This window comes from Ambystoma mexicanum, chromosome 3q, assembly GCF_040938575.1.
Source record: "Ambystoma mexicanum isolate Mex_15411 chromosome 3q, UKY_AmexF1_1, whole genome shotgun sequence".
In the NCBI taxonomy this organism is placed as follows: domain Eukaryota; kingdom Metazoa; phylum Chordata; class Amphibia; order Caudata; family Ambystomatidae; genus Ambystoma; species Ambystoma mexicanum.
Window position 1 is genome coordinate 1236808697 of NC_090926.1, and position 12022 is coordinate 1236820718.

The following is a 12022-nucleotide window of genomic DNA, read 5'->3' on the forward strand; positions in this document are numbered from 1 at the left end:
GCCGCTTGTTGAATAATGGTCAGCCTGCCAGTGTTTGGGGAAATACCTGTAGTAGGGGTGGCGCAAGTCCTTCCAGGCTAGACAGCGGCATCTCAACAGGAGAGGGTGGAAGCGTGGATTTATGCTCGAAATGCAAATGCTCGTTCATCCTCTGGCTTGAGGGGGGGGTTTTAAAATCTCTAATTTGCGTGGATTTTAGTTTTTTTAAATGACTAGATGCATCACCAAGAACCAGTGCATGGCGAGTATTGATGTAGACTGCAGTCCCATTAGGAGAGGTTAACATAGCCATAATGTGCTATTTGCAAAATACCTCCCTATTTAGCTCAACTTAATACAGACTTGGAGGTATTTCACTTCACTGCTATTCAGGAAATACCACCTGTGTAAATACCATTGCTAAGTGGTCTTTTATCCTGATAATCTGCGAATTTTTACCCCACCACAAAGGTGAAGGTACACATTTTCCAAGTACACGGAAGTTTAAATTAATGAACCCATCTTTTATAATGTGAAGCCTGGGACAGGGGTTCAAACCTGTGTTGCTGTGTGGTCCTGGCTTCCAAAACAAGCGTGTTGCCCCTGAGCTATCCTCCTAGCCTTTTAAAAACGTATTTCACATATATGAGGTATGTGCAAGCACTTGTCTCCAATAAAGGGCGCACACTTTTTCAATGGGGATTTTAGAAGAGGAGGGACTGGTCTTCTCTGCCCACCCTTTAGCCATCTTCCCCATGTAACACACGGGTCTGAATTTTCCATGGTATGCATTAAAAATGTACAGCAGTAGAATTATCCTCTACTGTACTCTATACATGGTCCATTTCCACCCTCAAGATAGCTTTCCAAGAAGAGCACTACCATAACCACTGCACCAGTGGTGCTGGTATAATGTTGTGACAACCTGACGCTGTTTTCCTACAGGGGGATTTTGTGTAGGGAGCTTCTTGAGAACCTACATGGGGACGGCACAGGGCAGACATTAAGTGACTCGTCAGTATTCACAGCTAGATACAGATAAGCAGCCAAGTGTGACCGTTGGTGAGGCAGTTGGGGGTGATAACGCTGTAATTCTAAGAGCTGCTTATCGGTGGTGAATGTGGTTCTTAAGGGCGCAGGGAGGTCTTTTAGGGGTTGCAACTGCGACCCCTGAGGTCTCCCTTACTACCCCCTAAACATTTATTTTATTGCAAGCTCCTGGGCTGTGGCCAGCAGTGGCTGGCTTTCTTGTTCAGGTCTCTTAAAAATAAAATTTTATAAAAACTGGGGTTTCACAAGTCTTAGCAGTGACCCTAAATAAGAAGGAATAGGAATACCAAATGTGTTTTTCTGGAATTCTATACACTAATTGCGGTTTATTTCTGGCACACTTCAGGGGGTGAGTTACTGTTTTAGTCTGTTCTTAAACGCCAACGCAGCCTTTCATCCTTCTGAGGTCGATCAATGAGTACCAACACAGGTTGTGTGACGTATGTTTATTTTTTTCTATAATGCACTTCAGCTTAAGTGCTATATAATCACATCATTATCATTTGGCCATGGGCGTCTGCTTGCATTCACAGTAATTTGGTAATATGGGCCTTTACACACTGATATTAACGATATATATGACATGGCGATCCATTCCATTACAGTGATATCCTAACCATATTTTTCATCGTGTACTTGGGAACAATGCTACGTGATGCCACTTCATGTTTTGTCAAGGGGTGAGAGGTTGTGTGTTCCATTGCTAACACTTTGCGTGGGGTCAAATGACATCACTTCCTGGTGTTCAAGGGTTGTGTTGTCACTTGCGCTACCCCTGGCATTTTGGTGAAATGAGGTCCATGTAAGCAGAAGCGTCATTGCATTGGCAGCGATTCGAACAGCAGCTTGCAGGAGGGAAAGGTGAGTGCTCTAATCATGTAGAACAATGCTTCACACGCAGAGTAAAGACTCACCATCTATTTACCTGTGCACGTTGTTGGGCAGACAGACGGATGTTACACATTGTTGCAAAAATATGAATTTCTTTTAATCTGGCATAAGCCAGAAATATCACCAGAACAGTGGTACTGTGTAAGTGAGGCAGGGCTTTAAGGGGGTTCAGAAATCCAGGTGGTGGGCTCATTTGGCGGCATGGTTTATGGGATGGGTGGGGCCTAACAATAGCAAGGCACACAAACCTTTATATAAATAAGCACTTATATATTTGTATGCATATCTTACTATCGTTTAAGCTATCTCATAAATATCTGTTTATAAAAGATGGCTTGAAAAGTGCACAATTCAAGCCATCTTTTATAAAGGTTTGACAAGGTACAAAGCCGGAGGGGTCTTTGTCCGTTGGCAAAGCTTTATAAAAGATGGCTTGAATCCAGTACTTTTCAAGTCCTTTTATGAAACTCAAAATATTTAATGGAATCCCCAGGTTCTCCGAGGGTTAAAGATTCCTCAGCAACCTGGGAAAACAAAGGGACAGCAACTTCCTCTGGTGACCCCTGAAGTTAGTGACTGACAAAAGTGCCAGCCAGCTACAGCAACGCTGTGACTGGCTGGCACTTCCGCTGGCCACGGCCCACTTAAAGCACTGAAGAGAGCAGAGTTTAAGAACAGTTTATGGTGTTGGCATGGTAACTTGCCATAGCTAATGCACCAGCTTGGCCTTGTTGTTCATCCATGTGCTTCTGCCATTTGACATGCTTTCATGAGTTCTCATGTGGCCATTACTAGTCCTTGCTTGCTCCAAGCAGCCAGGGATCTCCGGCGGAGTGATAGACTGAAGCAGGCCTCCCTTCTGTGAGGGCAGCCATCTTCTATACAGAAGGCCGAGTGGAAGAGGCGGTAGTACCTGTTTCAGAAGAAGCCTGAACTAAAGTACAATTATTGAGTTGTATGTGTGCAGTAGGGGAAAGTCGGCCCTGAGGTGCATTGGTGGAACTTTTGGGGGTGGGGGTCCCTGGAACAGCTGGGAATGCTGCACTGCATTGCACCTGCAAACTGCGACAGGCCCAGCGTGGGATCCGTAAGCCTGATCAGTGCTGCATCCAAGCCCGGGCTTCTGCAACCATTAATCACTTGCTTGCGTGCATGGTTTCATGTGCTTTTCTGCACACACTCCGATTGCCCTGGGCTTCGTCATTCGTGGAGAATGGAAGTGTTTGGACTGAATAAGTATACAGCATTGGGGCGATTTGCACCGACTTTCCTAGCGTAGAGAAATCGCGAGCAGTAACATGACCTTGGAACTCTCACCCCATAAACCTCCAGAATGATGACTGTACCTGTGATCCACGGGTTACAGTAAGTAAAGCCGCAGGGTCGATACCTTAATCCGCTATCTTTCAGATGTAAGCATGAACACTAATCCCCAAAGGTCTGATTGGTGACCACGTATAGAGTGACCTCAGCGAGGGACACAGATGAGCACTGTCAACCTAATCGATACCATTGTTCCTGTCCTGGTCGCTTAGTTTCACAAATAAACGCATTCTTGGAGTTGTAGTCTCGGGTAACAGGAACCATAACTTTAACGTCTACACTTGATGCACTGGTTTTTAAAGAAAGGTTTGGGACTGGAAAACGCACTTGTCTACAGCATGTCCTTATTCGTCAAAGGTGTTCCCTATTGTCTGGTATCCTAAACCACTGTTTAATGTGAACGGGGAAAGGTAATCGAATATGTGTATTTGCCAGGAACGCAAGCGGTGATCTTTGCTGTGAGTCAGAAGCACATGAACAGGAAAGTTTGGCAGGTTGTTGCACAAGTCTGGCTGCATCTCGCCTTAATTCCCTCATCACATGTGCCCCTCAACACGGGCGCTGTCCAGACTGGCAGGGGCAGCTCTGCTGATAACCAGCCCCCGCTGTAGGCCTCGGTGGGGCTTTAAGGGGCGCCTGTGGGTATCACTTCCCTCAACATGAGACGAACTTGGGGGGGGGGGGGGTGGCTATGCTTTTGCTGCTGCGTGGACAGGCACAGCAGGCGTGGGTGGTTTGACTGTAGCGGCTGGGATTTCCTAACCCCACCACTCTCCGTGGGGCTAGTCGATGGCACGTCTTTAGTTTACCATTGATCCCACAGGGGGCTGGCCACGGATGGGTCGTGTGGTACCGCCTTTGTATTGCCGAAAGGAGGTGCCGCCACCCCGTAAGTGGATTTCGGTACAGGCTATAATCTCTAGGCTGAAGGCGACCTGGCCACCTTTCCATTTTAGCCTGTTCCTGCTATGCAGGCCCTCAAGTGACTATGCCGGTAGTATGTATCACAGAAGTTGACAATATTTATAATTCTTATAACGCGCCTCAACGCACTTACACAAAGATCTAAACAATGCAAGCAAAGCAAGATACAGCAGGCGGGGGAAACGCAGTACAGAGAAGGAGCAAGCGACCCATAAGTCGCTTTCTGAAGTGGCCCAAGAGAAATTAAACCACCGTTCCAAGGAGCCCATAGGCAGGTATTTGCATAGCCTCAAAAAGAGGGGCAGAGTACTAGCTCCACACCCTACCAGGATACAGTCCCTGTTCCCCTATGCACACCACTCATCCAATTCCATCCTGTGCAGGAACTTGATCAGCACATCGGACAGGCCCAGATCTTGCACTTAGCCAAGCAAGGATTTTATTTCCAAGGGGCCTCTCTGGGTTCTTTCTGCAGGGGTTTCGTGACATTGGTGACAATGACATTTCTGTTGTCCATAACTAAAGCTCTGGTGACATCTTTGGGCCTTTGTGTTTTGGATTTCCTTAAATGCAGACTCTTTAGGTTAACCGCGTAGACCCACTGTACATCCTTCCACAGGCAGGATAGTGCACCCTAGGGAAGTGGCGGTGCAGTTTGGGGGTTGCATGCCTCCAGAGAGGGAGGGAAGTGATGGTGGTACTTCCTTCATGGCAGGTGAGGCCCCGGACCCGAGACCATCGAGGGCGACCCCTAGAATGGGTGCCTGATGATCAGCACCCATTAAGGGTAGTCTGTTTGTGATGCACAGTTCGCTTTGCAGGACAACTGGTAGTTCATGGCACTCGAAGGTTATGCCAAGTGGGCGAATCTGTGATGAGCAGTTCACTTTACAGGAAAGCTGGTGATTTACAGGAGAGGGGTGGTAACTCTGAGATATCAAGGGACATGAACTAACCAAGCGTCAAAAGCCAGGGAGATGTGACAGCTCTTCAGTTCTTTGACGAGCGTGTCCTTCCAGAGCCCGGAGGTAGAATTTATTTCAGGGGCCCCGAGGTGAGGATGCCAAAAGGATGGTGGTTGACAATTCCCCAGTACTTGCAGGGGCTGAAGGGGAACCATAGTTAAGGGGGTGGGGGGGTGTCTACCCAACAGGGAGCTAGTTACCTGTGAAGTAGGATTAATCAGTTCAGCGCTGTCTACCAGGGAATACATGGAACTAGCTGCAAGTTCTAAAGGCCATTTTTCTAGCCTTGTCCTTGGATGCTAGGTTCCCTGAATGGCTGCTGGGTTCCTTGGGTGCTAGGTTCCCTGAATGGGTGCTGGGGTTCCTCGGGTGCTAGGTTCCTTAAGAGTAGGACTGGCTCTACACATGTAGGGGAGACTACCAATGACGTGTCCTGAAAATACCCACACTCTGGGGAAGGCTCAGTTCGCCTAGCGCCGAACATGCGCGCTCTCCTACTAGAGCTGAGAGCTAAAACTTCGGATAGCCAATCCCCTTTGGGCAGAGAGGAGATTAAATCCAGTTTCCTTAACGTCGCCATAAACGACGAAGGAAACCTGAGGCTGTAAGGCGAATATTCAGGCCCAACACGTGTTGCAATGCAAACCGTCAACGGAGTTTAGAAGGGACTTGCAATGCTACATTCTATGTAGTGCTTCATATCTAGTCATCGGCCTTTGTTATTGCCCATGTCGCCACACTTTGTGGGAGGTTCTGATTGGTTCAGCCACTAGTCCAGGCACTAGTAGCCTTTTAGTTGCTCTCAATGCCTCCTTTCTGACTGCCCGGCCTGGCCACTCGCTCGCAGCACCTGGTGGAGATGTCCCCTGCACCCCACATAATCAGTAGCGCCAAGAGACCGCAACTCTTCCCAATGATCTCATTACCCAAAGGTGACTGAAACTTTGTCAGTGTTGGCAATAAAAGGCTGTGGTTTTTACTGCACGTAACATAATTGTAAAGACGTACTTTGAAAAGTAAAACACAATTACACGATAATAATCAAATGTACACTTTTGGGCACGAGGTTGTGGCCATCTTGTTTCCCACGTTGGTTGCCCTGCTTACTCTTTCTTCTGCAGAATGACTGTGCTGCTTGGGCTGCAGATTATCTCTCCCCGTGGCCCTCTTTCATCCTCCTGGTTTTGCCCTGGGTCGTGCATATGCTTGTGGGGACTTTTGTTGCCCCTTTGCACCGTGTTGTGCTCCTTGTCACTTGCCCTCTTCCTGCCCTGGGGGTGCGGCACCTGCCAGTTCCCTGGCACCCTGGTGTGTTGCCCTGAGCCTGCATATGGCATATGTTGATGAGCAAAGGCTGGTGGGACGTGTGGTGCTTTTTGGCCCCATGGTGCTTATGCTGTGTGTGGCAGCGTGTGTTCTGTGCCTCTGTCACCTTGCCCTGTGCTTGTCTGGCTGCGTGGGTGCCCCCCTCTGTAGTACTGTCCATCACCGAGGTTGTGAATGCCATGGGGCTTGGTGTGTGTGTGTGTTTCCAGCACCAGTTTCACACTGGGGTCTAGGTGTTGGGGTACATGTGGTACTCTCAAATGTCTGGTATTGACCTTCCTGTCCAATGCATTTCAGGTGGGTGGGATCTGAGCCATACCTGCCTACGTTTCAAAATCAAAAACGCTGAGATGTATGCCCCGACCATTTGCACATGGCTCCGCCCACATGCCAAAAAGGTAAACTCGGTTGTGATGTGAAATATGCATGTTTCATTAAATTGGCCTTTTATAACCACCCAAATTGACCAGGACGGATGGCATTCGCTTGTATAAAATCAACACATTAAAATGTGACTTCAACAGGACCGTCAATGTTTCTCATTTTAGCTGGGGGGGGGGGGGAAATCTGTCCACCTGCGTGCCCTCGATTTGACCCCTGGCAAACTGGGCAAAAAAAGCAAAATAAACGCGGAATCTGTTTCCAATCGATTGAAAGCAGTGTTCAGTGTTCGCATTGATGGGCAACTAAAACATAAGGCAAACTCGGCAAAACAAGAATGAAAGCGGAAGCGAACTAAAAGCCCGTTATTTTGCTCCAGTCTGCATTCTTTTTGCCAATTTTCTGGAAGCGTTATAATCGATGCCGCAGAGACACAGCCACACTCGGGTCAGGAGTCCGCGGCGCAGTCCTGCTGGGATAAAAAAGCAATCAGGAAAAGCTGCCCCCCCCCCCCAGCGCAGCAGCGAGCTCGTATAGGGTGCAGGGAGGAACATTCACACTTTCTGGGTCCGCGCATACCTCCACCCGATTGGCTACCGGCAGCCGTCTTTTGCAGCCAATTGGATAGAGGAGTAGACGGGAACCGAGAAACTCCAGGGTCTTCCCCAGAGATCCGGAGTCTCCAGGGAAAACCCAGAGGTTAGTAATGTATGATCTGATCATCATTTTAGTGTCACTCGGGAGGATAGCTCGGGGGCAACGCGCTCACCTGAGAAGCAAGACGACGTGGAGCAACACAGGTGTGATCCCTGGGTCCACGCTTAGAAACCTCTGGGTATTAAGCGCGTTATAAATAAACAATTACAGGGCCCCTCCTGAACAGCTTTAAATCGCCATTGGAAGCCTGGCATTGAATCTGAAACCTGGGTGTCCCCTGTATGCTCCCCGCCCTCTATTGGGAACTATGGGTACTATTTACACAGATAACCCACTCTTTATCGGGGCGTGTATACATCACCAGAGCGCATGCTAACTCCTCTTTCCACTGCAGAGATGTTTCTCTGATTTCCGTGTTCCATGCGCGGTCGTTAATCAGTCTTGTGCCACATTTCAGTTTGACATCAGCCCTTGCTCAAGCTATTGGCATTGCCAATGCTTGTGCTTAAAACGCCTTTTTCTGTTGCATAAAGACTGTGCTATTTATTTTTGCACAGGACCATTATGTACAGCTGACCTACACCAAGCGCTTAACCTGGTGGGGTCCTTTATCTCTTGTGCTGGTCTATATCTGCGGCCTTAGCCGAAGTCCCTGGGCTCCAGTTAAGGATGGGTCTATTAATACACAACAGTCTCCATGCCCCCTTATCGTTCCAACCTCAGTCCAGTATGGGATTCCACCAGGTTACTCCCGGTCTCCACTCTTCAACCTATAGGTAAAAATCTTTGGACAGATCTTCGACAAAGTCAATTTCCACCAATATGCAAAGGACTCGCAAATATACTTCAAAATCTCATCTGCACCTTTTAAAAGAGGTCTCCATCACTTCCTCAAGCTTAACCCTTCAAAATCTGAATACCTTCTTATCTGGGCCCACAAACCCAACTTCACCCCCTGGATCAAAGAACTTGCCATGGACAACCCACACACATCCAATCCCTTGGCTTCACCGTGGACCAGCCCTCTTTCCGTCACAGACCACATAGAATTCAACCTACTCAAAACAAAGGAGGGTCTGGGAATCTCTCTACCAGCACGAACACAGCCCAATGACCTGTTCTTGGGTGAATAACCCCTGGGAGAGACTCTACCAAGTCTTTAGCTCACTGTCCCTTTCACAGAGAAGAAATTTCCCCGCATATCAGCCTTTGTCCTGCCCAAGGGCAGTCCAGCGCTGAAATGCTAGGCAATTCTCCTCTGAACAAGAGTACCATCAGTAACCCCATACACGTGTTTCAGCCTTGTTGGGCATCATCAGTGAGGTGAAACTATGTGTCTCTAAGAACAGTGAGCAAGGGGTCCACGTCTGGATCGCCCTGTTAACTTAGGGGGAAAACCCAAAGTTAATTTATTCAAAACAAAGGGAGACTCGGCGCTGGACTGCCCCTGGGCAGGACAAAGGCTGATATGCGGGGAAATTTCTTCTCTGTGAAAAGGACAGTGAGCTAAAGACTTGGTAGAGTCTCTCCCAGGGGTTATTCACCCAAGAACAGGTCATTGGGCTGTGTTCGTGCTGGTAGAGAGATTCCCAGACCCCCCTTTGTTTGCATAAATTAACTTTGGGTTTCACCCTAAGTTAACAGGGCAATCCAGACGTGGACCCCTTGCTCACTGTTCTTAGAGAGGCAACAGTTTCACCTCACTGATGATGCCCAACAAGGCCGAAACACGTGTATGGGGTTACTGATGGTACTCTTGTTCAGAGGAGAATTGCCTAGCATTTCGGCGCTGGACTGCCCCTGGGCAGGACAAAGGCTGATATGCGGGCACATTTCTTCTCTGTGAAAGGGACAGTGAGCTAAAGACTTGTTAGAGTCTCTCCCAGGGGTTATTCGCCCAAGAACAGGTCATTGGGCTGTGTTCGTGCTGGTAGAGAGATTCCCAGACCCCCCTTTGTTTGCATAGAATTCAACCTACAACTACGCCTATGCAAGAAACATCCTTGTCTCTGGTGACTTGCTCACTGCAGTCTGAGCTGGACCACAGTAACGCTCTTCTCGCTGCACACAAAGCACAGCAGTAAGTCTCCTCATCTATCCAAACGCTCATCAGCCCAGTTCCACTGGCTCCCCCATGCCCTAGAGAATTGCCTAAAAGTACTCTGCATTGTATCCAAAGTCATCGTCCTCAAAACGCCATCTTGCCATCATGACCTACTCCAGCCCCTTGCCCACACAAACACCTGGTAAGCGAGCCAACATCTTCTACACACTCCACTCTGCAAACCAACATGCACACAAAAACGAGACACCCAGGGCATGGACTACCTTGCCACTGCACCCTCCATCACCACTTTTCGAGAGGCCCTCAAAATAGACCTGTTTCCCCCCACACGTAATCCATCTCCTCCACTCCCCCTGCTACCGCGTGTCTATACTAATATTACTATCCTGATTTTTAGAAACTTTTTTTTACGTTTTCTCCTCTGCCTCCTGAACCTCTGTGTACGGCCAGCGCTGACCAAAAGTGAAATACAGGTCATTACTGCCATCCTTGTGAGATGTATGCTGTCACATTTGGGTAAAATGCATATTGTACCTGGTAGGATTCTGTTGGGGGGGTGCGCTTTTCACGTGAGGTTTCTTGACACCTCCCCTCCCCCCTGATTCTCGTTCAACTGTTTTTAGATCGGGCTTCCAGCAGTTACAAGCATCTGAAGGAAAACTCTGGGTTCCAAAGTGAATTTATGTGCTAGCGGTTTCAACTTTTTCCCTTTTTATGCATAACAGCTGATTGTGCTGCAGAAAGCCTCTCCTGGCTTGACTGACAGGTGGGGGTAGGGCGCTTTTGTCTAAGCCCAATTTCTTGGGAAGGTGAATCGTGGCATTGGCAATGAGGGTTTCTGGTTGCCCTCTGCCCTGCAGGTACTGCATACGGTTAGGGATATTCTCCTCTGATCAGTGCTCAACTGTGACGGATTCAATCCAGTTTACCAGGCTCTCTCAAGTGGTAGTTGTGACGGAGCAGCCCAGGCTGCACTGGATTGGGGTGAACAGCTACATTTGTACCCAATGAGAGGACGTCCATACAAGAGACAGCAGAAACAGCACTACTCCGATAGGTAAGGACATTTTGTGATGCCACAATGTATCGGGAGAGTACAAACATTTTCAAGAAGAGTGCCTTACAGCTCAATAAGAGTCCTTACTAGAAAACCATGCGTAACTGGTATGCATAGTGAGTCACCAAGGGAGACCAGTGGCACAAACTGGGGCAAAAGTATCTCCCTGGAGTGGCGTGTGTCCCACAGAAGACCCTTGGTGATGTAGCTGCGGCCCATGGATGAAGCAATAGGCTTGGCACAAAGCTGGAGACCAATACCATGGGACCGCAAAAGCAGTTTGTGGTTACCGCATGCGTTCAGCGACCGCGAGGGCTCCAGCGAGACACTGGTGCGAGTGACAAAGACACTTGGAAGGATTATTGAAGATTTGGTGATTCCAGGTCGAGGATCAGAGCGGAAGGGAGTTTGCTGCAGTCAACGGTTGTTGTCAGTGCAAGGGTCCCATGTGGTCCTCGGGCACAGGGTAAGGCTACAGAGGATGGGGGAGAGTTTGGAGAGACCCCACCGAAGAATGAATGCTGAGGAGCTAGCCACAGCAGAATGGCCTAGAAGTTGATTTTGGGGGTCACAGATTGAGCACATACCCCTGGATCGTCCCAGTTGGGGTACAAAGAGCCAGGGTGCTTGCCTGATGTCCTGGGACGATTCTCTAGTCGGTTGCGCACGGAGAGTCTTCTCAGTCCTGGCAGCCACAGGGGCACCTGCTTCAGTGGCTGGCGATTCAGGCATGGTAAGGGCACCTAGGCCTTCAAGCGGGGGTGTGATTCAGCGGTCCTTACTGGATAAGGGGTTGGTGAGGGGACTGAGTTAATTCTGGTCGTCTGGAGAGGCAAAGGTTGGACTTTCTTTTAACAAAGTTTGGTATTGCAAATCTTCACTTGTTTAATTCCCTTCTGCATGCGCTTTTTGTATGTAAAGGGAAAAAAACCTCGGTTTGTAAACATTCATGAGGAAAACCAACCTAGGTATATGTTGGTGCAGTGCTGTGCCTAAACAAACATGCAGGCAACACGTTGAGGCGAGGGACTGCTTTCCAAGTCCTTATCTGTGCCATCATGGATGTTTCAACCCCATCCATCTTGCTTGCAATAATAAGCGAATCATGAGTTCTCATGCCAAGTGTGCAAACACTTTAAGACCTATAACCGGAAGCCTTCGTGTGACAATGTTTCCTTTTCGAGCACCATTACCTCTGGCATTGGGTGTGGACTTCACAAACTTTGCACATCCCTCGGGAAACCCTAGGTTGTCCCCTTTGTTTGTCTGGCCTCTCCCTTTTCAATCCACACATTCGTGCTTTTGTCATGAGCCATTTTGGCATGTCAATACACTATGACCGCCAAACAAATTCTCAGTGGGTCCGCGTGCAGCATCTTGGCTCCACCAGGGGCATTGGGTGAA